Source organism: Thalia democratica, unplaced genomic scaffold (genome assembly GCF_965202585.1).
Source record: "Thalia democratica unplaced genomic scaffold, ktThaDemo2.hap1.1 HAP1_SCAFFOLD_690, whole genome shotgun sequence".
Lineage (NCBI taxonomy): Eukaryota > Metazoa > Chordata > Thaliacea > Salpida > Salpidae > Thalia > Thalia democratica.
Window position 1 is genome coordinate 5776 of NW_028139681.1, and position 14921 is coordinate 20696.

At 25.1% G+C, this 14921-nt stretch overlaps 1 pseudogene across 1 annotated transcript; it reads right to left on the reverse strand.

Moving 5' to 3' along the window:
- Nucleotides 1-2775: 2775 nt before the first annotated feature.
- On the reverse strand, nt 2776-12310 carry LOC145846855 (uncharacterized; annotated as a pseudogene). The gene is made up of 13 exons (XR_014370905.1): nt 12305-12310; nt 11590-11717; nt 10233-10377; nt 9646-9804; nt 9242-9384; nt 8670-8835; nt 7220-7359; nt 6285-6470; nt 5606-5731; nt 5311-5458; nt 4594-4742; nt 3324-3959; nt 2776-3217 (listed from the first exon to the last, which is right to left on the reverse strand). The product of XR_014370905.1 is annotated as an uncharacterized LOC145846855 (transcript).
- Nucleotides 12311-14921: the final 2611 nt, after the last annotated feature.

Genomic DNA, 14921 nt, shown 5'->3' on the forward strand with positions numbered 1-14921 from the left:
ATATACAAAATTATAAATTACTTTAGTAACACTTTAAAAACTGGAAGCTATTTAAATCTATATCAAAAGACTTATAACAAAAAACTAAAAATTAAATAAAACTTTTAGTAAACAAAAAACTGTAAAATTTTTAATAAACTATGAGACTATAAACCTGGCTTAAATATTTAAACAATTAAACACCTGTTGAAATATTCACTTTTAAAACAAAACACTACTTATAATAAGCACTCACAAAAACGTTCAAGATATTTTGTTGCTTCAAGCTACACACCAAACTAACTAACTGCTTACATATAAACTGCCTGTCATCTTCTGATGTTTTGTTGCATCAGTATTTTGTTTGAAACATTTCGTCATATGATTCTCATTGGCTCGTACATTCAACCGTAATAATTCTAAATATTCTCTGAGCTCAACTTTAAACAATAAATAATGCAAGTACTCATTCCAAAGTTTTCAATTTTACCACATATGTAAAGAGTTGCATTTCATGAAATGTTTAATTCATAGTTTAACTGTAAACAAATGTAAATTAGTCACGTGTAAAAAATGAGCCAATATCGGTAGGTGTTTAATTTTGACTGACGAAAATGACTCTTATTAATTTACGCAGGCTTTGTTTTTGAAAAAATATTTTTCAGTATGCTCTTTTTTACTAACTAGATCCGGGTCCGGCCGGATTTCTGTTAGGATCCGGCCGGACCCGGACCCGGACTTTTTTTTCAAATTAGAATCCGGCCGGAACCGGATCCGGACTTTTTTTTCAAATTAGAATCCGGCCGGAACCGGATCCGGACTTTTTTTTTCAAATTAGAATCCGGCCGGATCCGGATATCAGACAAAAATGGCAATATCCGGCCGGACCCGGACCCGGATAGTGAGTCCGGTACATCACTAATTTTAACCTTATTTAATAACTTTAGCATATAATGTTTTGAGTATAAGGCAATTAGAAAAAAAAAACGGTAAAATATGATACCTTATAACAATCTTCAGCGGAACAATTGTTTTTAAACTCCTAAGTTTAAGCTGAACATTTTCAACTTTAAAAAATTATTTATACCGAGTAGCTTTTAAATTTGATTAATTAGTATCTTTTTTAATAAAAAATACAATAATATAAGTTTATACTAATACAATACAAAACAAAAAAAAACGTCTATTTTTAAAAGGTCAGTAAATAAATAAGTTTCATAAACAAACAAATACAAAAAGTTACAAACTGCTTGTCTAGATAACCTTACCACAACAAGCGCACGATTTTAAATTAAATCAAACTTTTCTATCTAATCTTACAATCAACTTTGATTCAAAGAAAATACATAAAAGATGATAAAAATTAAGATAGCTCAAGTTCAATCTGATAAAAACTTCAACATATTCATTGAATAACTGTATTTTTTTAAGCTAGGTAATACTTAGATAAAAAACGTTTTACTGAAAAATAAATTTTCTAAGAATATTATTTTGATCTTTTGCCCTATAATAATTTTTTAATACAATGATTAAAATAACATTTAATATAAAAAGCAACTAAGTTTGAAGTAAAAAAAAAGTTTATTTATTAAAACTAAGTTAAATAAGTTTAACAAAATAAAAATGAACACTTTTTAAAATCAATTTTAAGTTGGAATTGTTGTAAACTAATTAAAAAAATGTTTATTTTAATTTATAACTAGCTAAAATCTATTTTAGACAGGAGATAAAATTATAAATGTTTTAGCTAACTTATATACAAAATATTAGATAAATGACCTTCAAAAATACTTCTTATAAATTTAATCTAAAACAAGTTCAAAAATGAATGTTATGTACCTAAATTAATGAATTAATCTACATTAAAAACATATCTAATTTCGAAACAGCTTGAATTGTTATAATAATATAAGCTTTAGATTTGACCATTAAGACTGACTTAAATAACGCTTAACACTAACGAATAATTTTCTTTGCATTATAGCATAATGTAAACATTTGTTATTTTGGTTAAGAACAGACAAACTTGGTTTTTATTGTTTTGAATTTCGGAGAATGAAACTAAAATGACTTCAAACTACCCAGAAAACTTTTTATTTATCTAAAATTTTACAGGTTTAAAAAAAAAAATATCTATACTACTTTTTTAAATTTTTTAAGTGACCAAACTAGTTTTAGTTATACAAACTAGTTAAAATTTGTATCACTATTTAAGAAGCTACTGAAAGTTTACTTAGCGTTAAAGTATTGAGTTTATTTTAACACTACCTTTAACTTTTATGGTTAGATTAACTTTTATAAGTTTAGTTTTAGAAATTTGAAATAATAATACATAAAGTTTTCAGCTGTAAAACACAAAAACTCTTTAGATGTTTTTAAAATAATTTATTTCAATCGTGAAAATTTTATAGAGTTGATAACTTTTTTTTTTGCTTTAAGATTGTGAACGCGAGTTTAATGAGAATTAAATACTAAAAAGCGTCGAATATTGCTTAAACAATTTAAAACAATCTGAATCAAACCAGTTAAACAAAAACTAACTTTATGGTAAGTATATATAATTTATTTACAGCAGTTAAATTTTGTCAATTAAATCTGAAAACTACTAAACACTGAAAGTATGTGGAAACAGTTATCGCTTTTAATCCAGAAAAGCGATAACTATAAAAGAATATGTCTAAATTTCACACAATAATTTATTTATTTATTTTTTTAAATATAAAGTAACAACATTTAAATTGTAAACACTAATTTGATATTATTTAAACAAAAGGTATGGTTAAAAAATACGTGTAATGATTTAGCAAGTTTTAAAATTACGTAAAGTTTTTTATGTCTAATGTTTGCATAAAAAATACGTTGAGCAGCATAAATGAAAACATACAGTAAAGAAAACTGGCAAGTATAAAGAAAAGAAAGTTTAAACAGTCTACAAGAAAATTTATGACATAAAATTTGTACAATCTTCTATCTAACGTAGTGATTGAACGATCAGTTTAAGAAAATATCGAGCTAAAAGATAGAGAAGCAAGTAAAATTTCGTCCCCGTTGAAACTGGATTTAAAAAAAGTATAAAAGAACAAATTTAATTTGAGTAATTTACATAGTGCAAGTTATTAGCAAGTTGTCGAATTTCTTCTCTTTGGTACTTCTTAGCATTATCCATCGCATTACCTGTCAGATCGACAATATTAATTTTGTCAAGGCTCATCCCAGACACCTCGAATGAAGAAAGTTCCTGGAAAATTTATAGTAATTTTTGTTGACGTATATAGAAATAACAAAAATAATATTAAAAATTATATATAAAAGTATATAAATAAATTAATAATTAAAAAACTCACATCGCGAGGATTTTCGTTTCTGAAGATTTTAGGAGAAAGGTTATTTAGCTGGTTAGCTTGTAAATACAACTGGCGGATATTTGAAGATTTATCAAAAAACTTTTCAGGTAAACTTTTCAACTTGTTACCACCCAAAGCAAGGTACTCCAGATCAGGATTATGTGCTAATAATAACTGAGGAACCCCTACTAACCCAATCAAGTTATCTGCTAGATTTATTTCCTTTATCAATAAGTTGTTTTCAAACATGTCCGCTGGAATTATTTGAATTTTGTTTGAACTAGCGCTGAAACTTCTTAAATTTTTATTATGAGACAAAATATTCTCAGGCATTTCTTCCAAGAGTTTGAATCTAGGTTTACTGATTCCAATAAACTGTTTTCAAAAAATATGTCATTTGGTACTTCTTTCAATTTGTTTTCAGAAAGATCAACTTCTTTTAAATTTTTCATCATGTCAAATACACTTCTGTTCAACTCATCAATTCTGTTTCTCGCTAGCAAAAGGTTTTCAACATTGGGGGTTTTTATTAGAAGTTGACTAGGAACTTTATGAAGATGATTTCCATTGATATTAACAATTTTAACTCGATCTGCAGTTTGGTCTTCTTTTGAATGTATTATGACGTCAGTAATTCTATTATCTGTAGAAATTTATAAAATGAAATTCCTTTCATTTGAATTATATGAACACTCTATAAAAATTAGTATTTAATACTTCTATTAACATTAATAGTGGTTATACGAATCACCATTCAAGTTTGGAGACTAGGTTTATATAAATGTTTTAAATTTTGCATTTGAATATTTTTAATGATAGCCTTTATTTAACTTAATGTTGTAACTAACCTTTGCAATTATAAGAAATAAGACTATTTCAATAAATCACTTACCATTGAAGTTAATTTCTTCAACATTTGTCATATCGTTAGAAAAATGTTAAAGTAACCGAGCCACTAAGTTTGTTAGAATCTAGTTTCAAGTTCTTAAGTTTCGGGTTGTTTACGAAAGTAGCGTTTCCTATCTGTAAAGTTAAAGTTGCTTGTAAATACTTCAAAACTAACCACAAAACACTAGCTACACTGTTTTTGACAAATGTGGCTGCAGAAACATGATTTGTTAAAACCAATAAAAATTTCAAAAAAACACTTTTGCACACAAAGCTACTAGTAGGCAAATGTATTAGTAATACTTCAATTAATTTTAAATAAATTACAAATCATAGAGTAGTTTAAGTAATAACTTTGTTGAGCCGATTTGAAGATAATAACACTGATTCGAGTAATCCATTGTTGTCAAACATGTGAACTGGTAAATTGTTTATGTAATTTTTACTCAAATCAAATGAATACAGCTGACCATTGTTTTTGAAAAGATCCCCAGAAAATTGTTGTATATGGTTGTCACTCAGTTTTATGTTCTACAAAAAAGAAAAGTTATAACTGTTTTTTTTACAATACACAACATTAGTTAAACCAAGAAGTAATTATCTACTAAATTTAAATTGTTTTAACTTAATTGTTCTTAAGTCAAAGATATTTCAAGTGTTTTCATGTGAGTATTAAATTTATTAAAATTGAGTTTTTAAAAAGAATTAGTTTCTAATCATAAAGATATGGTTTAAAACTTTCAATATGTTAAAACTATATACTTATTGTTTTCCTAAAGCACTTGCTAGGCAACAAGTAATACCAAACAAATGTAGTATTATTCTTCTATTATATTATAATATATGCTGTTGTGTTTGAATTTGATTTAACATGGTTTTTGGCTAACCATAAAAAAGCGGTATAAACCAAACTTATAAATATCAGCCGCTATAGAATTTTAAGCTACCTTTGACAGGTAATAATGTAGTTTTTAATGAAATTTTTTTTTTCTACCAAAGTAGATAGTAGACGTGTAACAAAAGTTATAATTAAACATTAAAGTTTTACACTTTATAAAATTAACTTAAATTATTCAAAATTTAGAATATATGTTTTCACCTGTAAAAAGGTATTTGATGCAAACAATTTTTTAGGAAGTCCATTTATATTGTTGGAACTAATATCTACTGATTGTAGAAAGTTTGCTTTTTTTAGCATACTTTCATCTAAAGTTCCAACAAAATCATTACTTTGCAATTCTAAGTTCCTAAGTTTTATTAATTCAGTTTATTATTTTATTTTCATAATAAGCTTTGTTTGAACAATTTTTTTCACTTGAATAATAAAAATACAAACAGGTAGTTAATTGGGTTATTTTAGATCTCGTTAAACTATATTTATTTTTTAAATTTACCTTGTTTCTTTGAATTGACCTAATAACTCGCCAATTTCTTTTGAATCACTCAGCAAGTTACCGTTTAGTCGAAGTCTTCTCACTTTTAAACAAACATCTTTCAATACATCCACACTTGTAAGTGCTCTGAAATAAGTGTAATTACATTAAAAAGGAAAACAGTTTTTAGTTGTAAAAATCAAAGCTGTTACAAAAACTAATTTACTTTTACATCACAAGTAATCATAAGTAAAGTTCAGAGCTACGTAATTCTTATTTACGTCTATAGACACTGGTTTACAAAACAAAATACACCAAACTGCACAATGGTAGGTGTTTATGAATGACGTCATTTCCATGAAAACGAGAATTTTTAAAGTGTTAAAAATAAGAAGTATATTTTAATAAATATCATAACATACCACGAATTGAATGCTATTACTGAGTTCTAAAAAAAACTACAAAAGTAAGTATTAGAGTTCTGTACGAATACATCTTTAAAAATTTATTGTTATTTATTGAATTCTCGCAAAACTTTTAAAATGTGAGTAAATTCAAAACAAACTTCAGTCTGGAAGTTATAATCCAATCATTCTTAATTGTTTATACAATTTAAAGCAGATAAAAACATGTAAACCATAAAATATAAACAACAACAATTTATTTTCTATAATTTGATATATCAGAAACAATTCCCAACCTGTGACTGCAATCAAGTGTGTGGGTTTCAGCATCAAATTCACACGGATGCCTCACACAAGTCACATAACCGAATCTCTGCAGCGCATTTTTCAGATCTGATAAGTTTTTGTACGGGGAACCACGTCTGAACTGCTGTCTCAGCGACCAAGGCAACCCTTGGTTGTTAAGCAAAAAGTTGACATGCCTGAAAAATTTTTGATTGATGAAAATATTTTGCTAGAAAAACTAGCTTATTTTTCTTTCATCTTTGTAATTAAAAGTAATTAATTGAAACAATTTTTAGCTGTTTATTACAAAGATAACATTTATACCGTAAAACATTAAAAACAGTTAAAATATTCCAAAATGTGACTTGAAATGTATAAATGATTTTTGTATAAACAATTTTATAGCCTTATTTTAAAAACATCATTTCAACTTCATTCTTTGAATATTGCAATTAAAAACACTAAATTACATAAGTTTTTCAAGTTTACCACAGCATGTGTTTAAGCACATTACAAATTTCTACTTTAAAAGTTTGTTTTAAGTGATTTTTATGAATTAGTGCGAAAGATTATTTGTTTTATATAAAAAAAATTAGCTGTGTTATACTTTTTTTTATATTTAGTTACTGTTTGTATGATGTCTGTAGCTTACATTTCATTTTAAACTATTTTATCTTGTAGATTTTGATTAGTAAATAATATCTTACATCCTAATAAAATCTAAACAGTCATGTTTTCAAGATAAATTCATGTGAGTTTATATAAACATTTATGTTTAACAAGTTGTTTTATGGAAAAAAAAAAATTCAATGGTACACATACTTAAATAATCTTTAACATTGTATGAAGTCTAATTTAGTTGTTATAATATCTCAATTTCATAAAAATATAAGTCATAATGATTTTTTTTTAAGTGTTAAATCTCAAAAACATAATTAAGACAAACTTTAGTTGTTTTTGGTAGATAAACAAAGTTTGTGGCAAACACCGCAATTTGTTAGCCCACAATCTGACAGATTCTAATTTAGGGTTGTTGTAAAAAATACTGTCAGGTAATACTTCGATATCGTTGCTTCCCAGATGAATCTAAAATAAGTTCATTAAAAGTATTTGCATAGTTAAATTTAAGGTATAAACTCAAATAAAAGTTGCAGGAGAGTTAGGAAAATTTACAATACAGCTTAAGTATTTTATTGTTTTGTTTGTTAAACTTAAACTTGTAGAAAACAAATTATGACACTAACACCTTAAAAACCTTAACTATTGTGTTTTATTTAATATAAAAAACAACTAAATACTAAAGTATAATTAAGATTTTATTTAATTTTTTATTAGTACAAACTAAATTATTTAACAAAATATAATCAAGTATTTTTTTTAAATCTTTAGACGTTTAGAAATATGTAACCATAAAAAAGTAGTAAGACTTTCAATTTTTTAAACTAAAGAATATACTTTTTGACATTTATACCTTTAGCTATTTCGAACTATTTTTTAATTACTAAGAGCTAAACAGCTAACATAAACATGAGTATACAATTTCTGTTTGTTGTTTAAAAATTCAACGAATAAACAACATTTACAAAAAGCCGCGGGGCAAAAACTCCATAAAGTCTGTGTTTTGTCGCAATGTGATTTTGTCGTATTTACAAAACACCAAACAAAAAACACAAAAACCACTAGACATGAAGCTCGGAAATTTGGAATAAAGTTACAAAACTAAATCATTAATTTTAATTTTGATGCAAGTTTGATGTAGAAACGTATTTGTATTCCGAAAACTAATTTGTGGTGTATATGTACGTATATCAACTACTTTGTAAGTTATGTGAACTTAATTAAAGCTAAATTGGAAATAGTTACTGTACGTTTGGTATGAAGTTTGACTAATCTATGAACAAGTAAGTATAACTTATTCTACAGAACAAAAGAAAATACTTTAACAAAATTTTGAAATTCAAATAATAAAAAATTTTGAAATATTTTATTATAACAAAATATCATTTATCAATAATTCAGTAAAGTATAAGTTTTAAATATAAATTTAATACATTTTTACTAAATTTTGATGAATTTAGGGCCAATCTGAAAACTAATTTGAAATGTTGTTTAACAACTTTACAAATATAAGACTTTTTTATAATTGATTACTAAAGATTTAAACAGTCGAATCAAGCATTTAATACCAAGATTATAAAAAACAATGGTTGGCAAGAGATCTTTAATATAATAGTACTTGTATTTCATCGATTACAGTTAACTGAATACTTTTCAAACAAAATAGTATAAATATATCATCAGTTATTTATTCGTACCTTTAGTTAAATTGATAGATAGCTGTGTTAAATTGTTTATGAACTTAATTTTTTTTATGTGAACTTTATCAATAGACAAACTTGTATTAATTCTTTGTTGTGTTGAAACGATGCAGGTGACAAACATTTTATTTTGTTTTTAAATGCAGAAAGTGTTTTGAGATTTGTTAAACTTTCCAAAGCTCCATACGGAAGCAAAGTCAATTTGTTCCAACTCAAGCTCAATTTTTCAATATTGTAGTTGTTTCTAAATAATAAATGTTTTCAACAATTATCTATATCTATTAAGTAGGGTGTGTAATGTTAAAACCAGCTGTATTTGATTGGTATTAAAAGTTTTATAAATATAAGTATTGAGTGCAAAATAAGTTCAATTAAAAAGTAGTTAAGTTTTAATCTTTTAGAAGAATTGAAAATACTGTATTAAGTTTACATGAAAGTTTTATTAGTTTATTTTGATACTAATCTTGCTGTATCAGTTTAGATATTCCTATGAAATTAAATGAAAAAAAAACATAAAAGCGATCAAATCAAAAAGAAGATATTTTTATCTCATTTAATATTCTGAAGCAGTACACAGAACAATTTGTGAAATATTGTTACTTATGTAGAAAAACACGAAGCATAAGTTTGTAAATTTTTGTCAAACTAACATAAATATGTCATCAGATAAATCTTCAAGTTGATTTTTCCATAACTGCAGGTCAGAAAGCATCATGTTGTTTTTAAATGAAGTTGGATGCAACTGCCTTATTTGGTTGTTACTTAAATCGAGCTTTTTCAAAAGCTGCAAGTTCTGTTTGTATAGTTGTAACATGTATGTTTACTATTATATTAAAAAAAAAACAACATGATGGTTTATTAAAAAAACAGCAAAGCTAAGAAAGTTATATTTTTTAAACAGATAATTTTAATTAATTTAAACTTTAAGTTAATAACAATATTTATAAAAACAAGCTATTCTACATTGTAAAACGATTGTAATGTTATTAAATGTTTGCTTAAAATTATGACTGTGCTAAAAACAGTTAGCTTAAAATTTTTACAGATTACTAACCTCCAGCAATTTGGCAGGGATTGATACCAATAAGTTGTTTCTCAAAACTAGTTCAGTTATGTTAGGTGTGTTACTAAAAAAGTCTTCAGGTAATTTTCTAAGTTTGTTGAAACTCAAATTTATTGTTTTAAGATTTGGGGATTCATTCAGCACTAAATCCTGTTAGAATATATTGTGTTAAAAACGCATTAAAAATATCTGTAATAGATTACAGAAATTTATGTGAAAGTTTTAAGCTCAATCTCTATACAAAGCTAATCTAGATGAAATACACCGGTTAATCAAAGTTGCAATCTCTGAAAAGCACAATTTTTTGCCTATTAGAGAAAAATAAATGACTTCGATAAAAAATTAGGGTTAGAAGTTTCACTTATAAATAACACCTATTCATATTGTATATATAAGCAGTATTTTTAAAATTATTTAAAATGTTTTTTTTAAAGAATAAATCTATTGTTTTTGATCTATACTAAGAAATGTTTTAAATTTAAGCTATAAGACCTCACTAAAAGATATAAAAAAGCACAAAAACAAATGGTTTTACGAAATCACGGTCGTTTTAAAATATTCTGAAAATAAAAACAAACTCTAAATTTAGAAGCGTTGTTCAGTCTGCTGTTAATGACATCGATGTGTTTCAGGTCTCCTGGAATCGAACCTGGTTTCAAATTAACATCCAATCGAGCGAGAGTACACCTCAGTCGCGACAACGTTTCGGAATGGTAGCAATTACTGAAAAGGTATGATAATTGCTTTTATTTCGCACATCAGAACTCGGTGCATGATAAGCAGTTACATCATAGTAATAACAGTTTAAAAGTAATACGTACTTTATTAGCATAAATAGTTTTCTTGAAATTATCTTTGTTTAGAACTATTTAAAAAGTTAATTGGTAATTAGAATTGAAATACTTGTACAGCAATTATGTAGTTTTTGTTTAGTAAGTGTGTAGATAGTTCTAGATTAATTGTAGGTGTACTAATAGTTAAAAAAAAGGTTTTAAAACATTAAAATACTTTATAAAATGTAATAAATGTTTTTTATTTAATATAAACAAAGTAGATTTCAACCGAATTTAAGAAAAAGATACTCAGATGCTATTGGTAAACGTTTTAATATATTTTCAATTTATAACCTTAGAAATATCACTGCAAGTTAACAAGGTTTAAATTACAGTTTTAACTAAAAACAACAAAATAACATCTTGATTCTAATTAGTCATTAGGATATTCTTTTGTTGTTTTTAGTAAAAATAACTAATTAGCATTAAAATATATATATTTTAGCAAAAACTGTGTTTTAAACCTTGTTATCCTGTAATAACGTTACTGAGGATATGCAGTGAAAATATATTAAAAAGTTTAAGAATAGCGTCTAAGTATTAGTTTTTTTTCGATTAAAATCTGCTTTGTTATAATTATAATGACAAACATTTATCAAATTATTTAAAGTATTAAAGTGTTTTATAACTTTTGTATAAACTATTAAGACATCAACAGATAATCTAGGTTTATCCGCACACATACTAAACAAAAACTTTATAATTGCCTTACAAGTATTTCAGTTCTAATTTCCAACTAACTTTTTTAAAATTCACGCAAAGCTATATAATATTAGGAAGCTTGGAAATAAATTAAGTTTATAAATTAATCTTAAAGCCGATACGCCTAGAAGTATTTAAAAGTATGAAAAACTTGTTAAGCTACTTTTTTTATTGTTTACATAACAAGACGTTGTAGTCTGATTGCTTTTATTACTATTCTATACCATATATTTTTAATAAAAAATATTACTTTTATATTTGAAAAAAAACATAGTTTGCTTTTAGCTAGTTTTAAAAATAGAAATGTTAAGTTACCTTTACTTAGTTTAACATTTTAAAAGAAAACAATATACTCCAAGCTTAACAGTCAAAGCGTAATAAGTTTATACATAACACTTACTGTGAAACTAATTTAGCATCAGGTCCTCGGACAAATGCACCAACTGAAGAAAATGACAAATAAATGAAACAAAAAAATAAACAGTTAATTGCATTATACTTGGCATGTTTGAGATTTAACGGGTTTAACTTAATACATTAACCTTTAAATTAAATAATTAAAATTTAGCCCAAGCTTATTAAGACCAATTTTAAAATCAAAATTATTTTTGTTTTACTATTGACCAACTCAATCTATTTAAACTAATATAAATAAACAACTGATTTTTAGTGTTTTTAGATAAAAAACACTTTACGGTTTTCTACCATCTACCAATGTTGCTTTAAAACAACTGCGTAACATTTTCTGTTGTCCTGCTTTAAATCCCAAATTTAACTTTTCCTTTTTTTTCTTCATTCTCAAGTTCAATCGCCTGCAGACATGATCGCTTGTCTAGTTGAAATTCTATACTTGATCGTTAGTTTGTGACGACAGAATGCTTTGTAATTTCACTAACAGTGTGATATTTTACGTTTAAGTTGACAAACACAACACTACTGTTTGTTAAAGCTACTTGTAGTTCATTATAGAGATTTCAAGTTATTTATACTATTTGTTAACAATGCACAGCGGTTCATTGGTTGCTTAATAACCAGCATGCTTCTTATAAACAGCTTAACTTATTTATTCGTTTCACTTATTGTTTCTAGTAATGCTTTAAGAATAAGGCAATTACCGCCATTATCTAGTGTGATAACATCTAAGCAATTTTTTTGATAAAACAAAAACTCTTTCACCGTATAGTATCTATCCGAATGAGATTTCTACTGTTTAAAAATACTAATAAAGTTCATTGGTTTTTTTTACAGAACTTACAAAAGTATGACTATATTTTAGAGTATAGTTTTACTCTGTTTAAAAAAAAAGTAAACTTTTGAAAATCTTAAGATAAGCTTTTTTTGTACTTTTATGGTTTTATGAGACGTTTTAAACTTTATACAGTGATTATTTAAAGATAAACCTCCAAATTTCTGATAGTTATAAAATTGTAGTAAAACTTCAAAAACTAATAGTGGACTGAGGTGTATGCTTTTATCTAATAAAACTTATTGAATAAGTGTTAACAAATAAAAATAATCAATTTAGTTATCATAGTATCTTTTTCTGCATACGTATTAGATTAGTTAAGAGGCAATATTGTACAACGGCTTTTAAGTAAGCTACTAGTGGTTAAAATGTAGAAATATATTTTATTATGTTTTACTTCAAAATAATAATTCGATAAACATAATAAGCCACAAAAGGTTGTATTATACACAAACTAAATGTTTTTTAATTAAAAATTGCGTTTGATAGTTTTGAGTGATTAAAACACTTAATCGCAATACACTATGAAAACAAATTAATCTTATTATTTTTCACAATCGGTAGCAGTTTGAAATTTATGATTAATTATTTTTAAATCTTTATGCTTTTAATTTAAAATTCAAGTGATTACTTTGTAAAATACTCGAAATATTTCAATTTGATATGTTTAGAACTAAAACTTGAACTAATATCTGAAATTTTTGTTACTTAATATTAAATTTCGAAAAACTGCACGTCAATTATTACGTAAACATTTAAGTAAGTTGTTTAAAAATCTAAAAATTTTGTTAATAAAAAGATGGTATATATAATATCAAATCACTTTAAAAATAATTTTTTAAGTTTATAAGCAAACAATCGATAAATGCTGTTGCATAACTTTTTATAGTATTAATTAACACCATTTAGATATTAGAAAAACCAATTTCATAGAACGTTATGTCTCTATTATATATTATTGTTTTACTCATATATCGAACTTTATAGTTTACTTTTTTAAACAAAACTTAATTTTAGATGCTATTGAAAAAAAAAAATATGAAAATAAAGTTATAAACTTTACTTTTACCTTTACTAAAAAACTGCAGGAATTAAGTACATGTTTTTTTTTTCAATTTTAATAAAAATATTAATCTTACACGGTTTTACAGCTAAATATAACTTGAAAAAAGTTAGTTTGTAAAATGACGATTTTTTTTAGTTACATTTTTATTTCTTTACATGATAAAAACTTTAATGAAAATATTCAAACACAAAACAAAAAAATTGTAAAATACTTGTAGCATACGTAATTGAATTATGTCTAAAAAAACTGATTATTTTTAGCTTGCGAAATTACTTAGTACACCATAATTCAGTTTTACAGTAAATAATTAATAATAAAGTATTTTTTCTAACTAGTGTAGTATGATGATTTATGTTTACTTTATTATTCGGTGAAGTATTGATGCAATTTGTTATTTTATATCTAATAACTGATTGCATAACAGTGCATTATATATAAAGTTCAATGAAGTAACAGTGAATACAAGTGACTTAAACTAGATTAAAATATAAAAGTGTGACGATTTATAAGTGTGGTAAATGCTTAAAAGCTGAACAGGTACTTAAAATGTACTTTAAATTTCTGATTTATAAGTTGCTTTTAATTTTGAACTTAGTTTTTTTAATCAAAGTTTATTATTCAACAAATAATTACTTTTAAACAGCATACAAAAGACATTCAGTGCAAAAATAAAGATACATTTCCCGCTATTTTCTTCAGCTAGAACAATTAGTATTGTGATCAGTTTAGTGTGGTCAACGCTTTATGTAATTAATATTTGCATATGATGATTACTACTGTTATTTTATAATTATGATTTATCTTTGCTCTACTAAAAATAGCGTGAAATATATCTGCAACTGTTGCACTGAGTGTCTTTCGTATATAGTTTAATTTCGATTTTAAAAGTTGGTGTTATAAAAAATAACTACTTCACAACATTATAAGTCAAAGTGAATTGTTTATTAAAAATATAAAATTAGTTTTTTTACTTATGTATTTTCTAAATAGTGAAAACATAAATATATATAATTTTAAAACGTAGTTTTAATATCTTTTAACCTAAGATGTGTAAAAAATATTGTATAAGTTTTATGAACATTTTCCTATACATTATTTACTTCAAAAAAAAAAATTAAGGTTTAACCCAATGTTTGTTAATACTATTTAAAAATCTGCTTTAAGAAGAAATTATAACTTAAATAATTTTTTAGACATTAAGAAAACTTTATTTTAATTAATACTATATTTCACTAAAAATAGTAAAAGTAACTTAATATGATACAAGTGAAAACCCAAGTATTCACCAAATGTTTGGAAATTCCCAATCCTATTACAATTATTTGATGATTTTTTTATCTACGTTATTAGTTGTTTATGTACAACGAAGCATCAATGTATTCATAATTTACATATAAACTATTTTTGTCTTTACTAAAAT